This window comes from Lutra lutra, chromosome 14 (assembly GCF_902655055.1).
Source record: "Lutra lutra chromosome 14, mLutLut1.2, whole genome shotgun sequence".
NCBI lineage: Eukaryota > Metazoa > Chordata > Mammalia > Carnivora > Mustelidae > Lutra > Lutra lutra.
This window is the reverse complement of record NC_062291.1, coordinates 30,792,960-30,800,507: the sequence shown is the minus strand read 5'-3', so window position 1 is coordinate 30,800,507 and position 7,548 is coordinate 30,792,960.

Here is a 7,548-nt window from a genome sequence, read left to right as displayed (position 1 = left end):
CATCAGTGGGTCATGACACGATGGGTGAGAATCACTGGAGGGTTTTCATAAAGTACAAGGTTTTCTCCACCTTGAACTGAATTGTTTGAGTGATTTTATATAAATGCATAGTTGTAAGTTTCTGAATTTTATCTCCACAATGTATGGTAAGTTATCTTTAAACTTATTTATTTTAAAAATTCAAGTATAATTAATATACAGTGTTATATTAGTTTCAGGTATGCAATATAGTGATTCAACAATTCTATATGCCTAGGGCTCATCATGTTGGAGCATACTCTTAATTTCCTTTTAAGTTCTTTTTTTTTTTCTAAGATTTTATTTATTTATTTGACAGAGAGAGAGAGATCACAAGTAGGCAGAGAGGCAGGCAGAGAGAGGAGGAAGCAGGCTCATTGCTGAGCAGAGAGCCCGATGCGGGGCTCGATCCCAGGACCCTGAGATCATGACCTGAGCTGAAGGCAGAGGCTTAACCCACTGAGCCACCCAGGCGCCCCTCCTTTTAAGTTCTTAATAGATATTTTTGGGATACAAGTCCCTGAGGTTATTTGGAAATCTTTTTTTTTTTTTTTTTTTTTTGGCATGAAAGTTGCTAGTTGAAACATCTGAGTTGACTTTGCATCCTATATTTTTAAAGATTTTTATTTATTTATTTGGTATAGAGAGAAGGAGAGCATAAGCAGGGTGGGAAGTGGGGAGGGGCAGAGGGAGAGGGAAAAGCACACTCCCCACTGAGTCGGGAGCCCGACTCAGGGCTCAATCCTAGGACCCTAAGACCTGAGCTGAAGGCAGATGCTTAACCAACTAAGACACCCAGGTACCCCTTTGTCTTATATTTTTTAACTCTGTATTCACTTTTGTAAGTGATTTTTAAAGAACTGCCCATTTAGAAATGAGCAGTTGAGTCGGAATAGTCAGGGCAACTGATCATACTTATTGGGTTTACTGCGTCAACCTGGTCAAAGGTTGAGTGGCTGGAGGGGCCATAGTGCTCCAGAAGTAGCCACCAAGGGAGCCACCAAGGGAGTAGGGATGGGAGAGGCATACCTAAATAGATAAAAAGAAGAAATGAAATGACCTCTGTGGGTAGCAGGAGCAAAGAGCTTCTGGAATTAGCATACTGTGCAGAGTGAGTTATTTGCTGATATGAATACGGCGGGTTTCTTTTGCTTCTGCCCATTTCTTACCTACCTGATCTTACTAAGAGTGGGCATAGGGGAATGTGTAGGGAGATTGTTAGAGATGTGTCCCAGCACCCAAGTATAATGTTACCATTGCTTGAAAAAAGCGCTCTCCTCAAAGTCGGCATCCCCTGGCATATTGAGTTAGACTGGGTTATCTTAATGTAGGAAATACCTACAAAATCACAGAGGCTTAATATAACAAACTTTTATTTTCACTCCTATCACTGTCTAGTACAAGTCAGGAGGGGTTCTGTTCCATGGTCCTGCAGGGGCCCCGGCTGATTTTGCCTTCTGCTATTTCTTTTTTTTTCTTTTTTCTTTTTTTAGATTTTTTTTTAAATTTATTTATCAGAGAGAGGGAGGGAGAGAGAGCGAGCACAGGCAGACAGAATGGCAGGCAGAGGCAGAGGGAGAAGCAGGCTCCCTGCCAAGCAAGGAGCCCGATGTGGGACTCGATCCCAGGATGCTGGGATCATGACCTGAGCCGAAGGCAGCTGCTTAACCAACTGAGCTACCCAGGCATCCCTGCCTTCTGCTATTTCAACACGTGGCCTCCTTCGTTGCTGCAGCAGGAGTAAAGAGTGGATGGAAATCTCACTCTGTTTGCCTCAGAAGTGAAAGGTGTCAATTCTGCTCATAGCTTCTTGGCCGGAACTGGTCATATACCCCCATCTAAGAGCAAGGGAACTGAGAAATGCGGGGGAGCTCATGGATATATACTGCATATGGTAAATAGAGCTGCCACACCTGGGGGAAATTTTTAGGCTACTCAGTTCCCCTAGGGTGGTATTACTTGAGTAAGTTCATCACAGTCCAAGGGTTCAGGGGTACAGGCTCAGAAGCCTATTACATAAACGTACCAAGAGCAAATTGATCTTTCAGATGTAGAGTCACATTTAACTAGAGTGTAGAGACTGATGTATAGAACCAGAATACCAATTTTTTTTAAGATTTTTTTAATTTGTTTATTTGACAGATCACAAGTAGGCAGAAAGGCAGGCAAAGAGAGAGAGAGAGGAAGAGGCAGGCTCCCTGCTGAGCAGAGAGCCCGATGCGGGGCTCGATCCCAGGACCCTGGGATCATGACCTGAGCTGAAGGCAGAGGCTTTAACCACTGAGCCACCCAGGAGCCCCCAGAATACCATTTTTTATTTAACAGTGAGAAGTATAATCACATAATGGATTAGATCAGAGCATTTTTCTCCATCTGCATATCTGTTTGGGAAGCCAAATTATAATCAAAAAGCGGCTTCATGACTGTGAAGCTGATAAGAGGAAAGTCAGTCAAATGGACTTAAATGGCAGACGTCATCAAGACATAAGTTTCCCCACTTTAACAATGCGTTAGAATCCCCTCATAATGCATTTGATTTACTTGAATTTAACTATATATGCTCATGGCATGGCCAAATGTGATTTCAGTTTTAAATACATTTATTTTTGGAACGACCATGGTCCCTAATGCAAGCCAACAACTTTATCTGGCGCTCGACAAAACAGTGAAGTGTTCTAGCACCAGAGAAAAACCTGGCAGTATTGGGCTTGTGCACTGGGATATCAGTCTACTATGATTTCTGGGTTATTTACCGGATTTTCAAGGATAAGTTGGACAGCACTCAGTTTTTGCTTCATGCACCATGTATGGCAGCTTGCCTCCAAAATGGCTCTCTCCCATCTTCTGCTGCCTCGGACCCTTGGGCTGTCCACTCCCACGTTTCACCAGGGTTGGTCTATGTGACCAATAGAATATTCAGCAGTGCCAGCATGTTACTTTTGAGATTAAGTTATAAAAAAAACTTCAGTTTTTGTTTTGGTAGATGTGTGTGTGTGTGTGTCTTTCTCATCACTTGCTCTGTGGGAAGTCAGTTGCTCCTTGTGAACTGCCTTAAGGAGAGTCTGGTCAACAGCACCATGAATGGGCTTGGAAGCGGACCTGCTAGCCCCATCAAGACTCCGATGCCTGAAGTCTGGCTGACACCTTGACTCAGCCTCCTGAGACCCTGAACCAGAGGCCCCAGCCTAAGTTGTGTCAAATTCCTGACCTACAGAAACTGAGATAATAAATGTTTGTTTTAAATGACTAGGTTGTGAGGTAATTCACTTTGAAGCAATAGATAACTAATACACATGCTGTCTATTTATTCATTTTTAATTTTATTCTGAAAATTTCATTTATTTGACACAGAGAGATCACAAGTAGGCAGAAAGACAGGCAGAGAGAGAGGAGGAAGCAGGCTCCCCGCCGAGCAGAGAGCCCGATTTATTCTGAAAATTTCAAACATATACAGAAGTATAGAGAATATGTGATGAGCTCCCATGAGGCTCAACAATTTCTCACTCATGGCCAATTATTTATGCCTCCACCTACTTCTCTTCCACCTCAGGATTACAATGAAGAAAACCCATTGTTTTGAAGCAAACCCATTGACAGATATCATACACTTTTGTTGGCAAATATTTCAGGATTTAGCCCTAAAACATAAGGGTTCTTAAAGAAAGTATGTCAACTATACTTCAATTAAAACAAACAAAATTACTTTAATACCAGTATCATACCTATGGTACACAGACTTTGAAGCGGATCCCATCATTCCTGCCTCCTTGCATTCATGCCTTTGTATAACCACTTCCCTTTGAGTGTGACCTGCCTCTAACCAAGGAAGTATGACAAAGATACTTCGGGATACATGTGATTACATGTACATGATTCCACGATTGTGCTACTTATATAAGGCTGTCACGCTGGTCTTGCTGGAATCTCTCACTCACTCAGAGTACCATGTTGGGGAAGCCCCTGGAAGCTGAAGGCAGCCTCTAGCCAACAGCCAGGACCAGAGGGAGGCTCTCAGTCCTACAACAGCAAGAAACTGAATTCTGCCCACAACCTGAGTGGCCTGAAAGCAGACCTTTCCGCTCAGTTGTAGAGAACTCAGCCCCACCTAACACCTTGATTTAGCCTTGCAGAGGACCCAGCTAAACCATGCCTGGATTCATGACCCACAGAACCAGTGAAAGACAAATGTGTGTATGTGTTTAAGATTTTATTTATTTATTTGACAGAGAGGCTGTGTGAGGGAGCACACATGCTGAGGGAGAGGCAGAGAGAAAGAAAGAAGCAGGCTCCCTGATGAGCAGGGAAGCCCTATGCAAGGCTTGATCCCAGGACCCTGACTTTCAACGAGAGTCGAAGGCAGATGCTTAACCACTGAGCCACCCAGGCGCCTTAAATGTCTGTTGTTTTACACCATTAAATTTGTGATAATGGTTACACAGCAATAGAAAACCATTACATCATTAAAAAATTAGAAATAGTTACTCCATATTTTATTTTATTTTATTTATTTATTTGATAGAGATCACAAGCAGGCAGAGAGGGAGGAGGAAGCAGGCTTCCTGCTAAGCAGAGAGCCCGATGCGGGGCTCGATCCCAGGACCCTGGGATCATGACCTGAGCTGAAGGAAGAGGCTTTAACCCACCGAGCCACCCAGGTGCCCCAGTTACTCAATATTTTTGAAAGTCCAGTTAATGTATCTATTTCCCTATCTTACACATTTTTTTTTTTTAAATAGGAGATCTCTCCAAGATCCAACTTGACTGGGACTTGCTGTTGCTTATCTCCCTGAGCAACCTTTCCCAGGGCCTTCATTGCGGACCAGCTCTGTCTTTCCACTTTGATGGGATCAGATTACCGTCAAGCTATTCCATTCCTTTAATGTTGTCAGACACTGCCCAATACCGTCGAGATAGGAGCAGGGGGCAATTTCAATCACCCTAGTTGAGAACCACAGCTTTAAGTTGACCTTGTTTTTTCCTTCTCTGATTTGCTTTAAAATTTTTTTTTATTTTAGGGACGCCTGGGTGGCTCAGTTGGTTAAGCAGCTGCCTTCGGCTCAGGTCATGATCCCAGCGTCCTGGGATCGAGTCCCACATCGGGCTCCTTGCTTGGCGGGGAGCCTGCTTCTCCCTCTGCCTCTGCCTGCCACTCTGCCTGTGCTCACTCTCGCTTCTCTCTCTATGACAAATAAATAAAAATCTTAAAAAAAATTTTTTTTTATTTTATGTATACATATAATTTTTTTTTATAGATTTTATTTATTTCGTTGAGAGAGAGAGAGAGAGCATGAGCTGGGGAGAGGCAGAAGGAAAGGGAGAAGCAGACTCCCCGCTGAGCAGTGAGCTAATGCAGGGCTCCAGGCAGGGTTCGATCCGGGGCTCCATCTCAGGATCCAGAGATCATGACCTGAGCCACCCAGGCACCCCTTATTTCATATATATATATATATATATATATATATATATGTATATGTATATATATGCATACATATATATTTATTTTATGGCTTAACTCTCAGAGGGTATATTACTTGTCTCTTTCCAAGTTCAGGGTAGAAATCCCCCTTGCTGTAGCTCCTATGTATTCTGCAAGTTAGGCGCCTAACTGGGATCTGAATTTGCAGCCTGTGGGTCAGATTTGCTGTTCAGCAATCTGACATGGTTGGTAAAAAGCAATTTACTGTCTCCTGTGTATAAGACACCGTGCTAGAAGCTGGCGGGGTGGAGAGCTGAGGGGCAAGCTGCAAAGGAGATTAGAGAGGGGGTTTACGGACCTCTCTGGTGACTATAACTGGGGAGATCAGGCTCATCCTTTCATGACAAGATAATGAGGCCTTGTGCTGGTCTGTGATTCAGACCTACATATGGCACAGACACTAAGTGCTATGGCAGAGACGGGAGTATTGAAGAGCAGGGTGTAGAAAGACGAGGGCATGAGCAAAGATTCAGAGATGAATATAAAAAGCATGTCCAGATTTTGTCGAGAAGTTTCCCCATCTAAAAAGTAGTTGTTAGGATTTGTGGGGGCAGAGAGAGAAATAGAAGAAATAGAACAAAATAGAGAGAAATAGAAGAAAGTAATTCTTACATTGTCAATCCACTTGAAGAGATAGCGCTTAAGAACAAGGACAGATAAATAATATGGAGAGCTATTCTTATTGTTGTTGTTGTTTTAAACTATTAAAATCTATAGAAAGGACTTGGGAATCGTGGCCATTGTGAGTCAGACCCTGTGTATGAGAAAGGGTAGAACTGTGGCTCTCCACGTGTGGTCCCTGGACAAGCAGGAGCGGGAGCTTATTAGAAAAGCAAATTCTCAGCCTCCTTCCCAGACCTACTGAATCAGGTCTGGAGCTGGGAACCAGAAATCTGGTTTTTAACAGGCCCTCCAGGCGCATCCTGAAGGTCGAGAATCACTGGCCTTCCAGACGTAGACAGTGCTTTCTTCCTTCCAAAGCAGTAACTGTCTATGAAGCCCTATCACATCCCTTGCAAATGTACATTGCTTTAATGTATCTCCCTGACCAGGCTAATATACTTGCTACTCCGTGCAGTTTTGGAGGAGCTGTCATGGTGGTGGTGGTGGTGGTTTTATTAGCTTCCAGTTCTGTTCAGCATAGAAAAATTAGCTGTGTGCTCAGGTGGGAGCTGTTCAGTAATGTGTTGGTAATAAACAGATTAGTTAATCAGCCATGATTTATTAATGATGAATTAATTATACCTGATTGTGCAGTTCTGCTAGCTAAGTGGAGCTTTAAAGGAGTTATTTTATTAATCATCACAGTGCTAATTGCAGACACTTACAGAAGGACCGCTAACTAAACATGCAACCATATGCAAAACAAGTTGGGTTGCTGAGACCTGCAAGAATAAGAAACACGGAGTTTTAGGGGATCCAAAACAAACCTCATTTTATGCAATACTGGGGGTTGGTTTGGCAAAGTTAATCATTCCCTGCAAATAAATATTGTAATCTTTTCCAGCAGGAATTGATCCCCATATCAGAAAGCGTATAGCACTCTAGTGAGATTCTGTTAAAGGGGAAGACTGTTCAATCCTCTTTCCTGTTTTACACACATGCAAACTGCTATACTGAGTCTTTGCTAAACAGAGACCACGGATTGACGGGATGGGACTTAAAGCAGAGAGAATCAAAATAACACACCCGTCCTCTGTGCCAGAGAACATCAGGTGAGTGAGGGGAGGTTCTGAAATCGTAGAGACCAGGAACACCCTGTGTATTAAATCACAGTAAGCAGATTCACAGCCTTGTGTTATTGGAGCAGAGAAAGAAATGAGACTGTCCACTTAAAGGGTCATCAGGGAAACTTAAGGACAGCTAAATAAGGGGAAATGGTTTTAAAATTTTTGCTCAAGATTGATTAAAACCATTTCATGACTTTTTGTTGTTATCTGGCATCTGAATGCCATTCTCCTTGGATGGGAAACTCTCATCATGAGTGGTCAAGGAGGTAGTGTCCAAATTTCACCGAGGAAGCCAAAGTGGCCAGGCTGTGGGCATGCTACTCA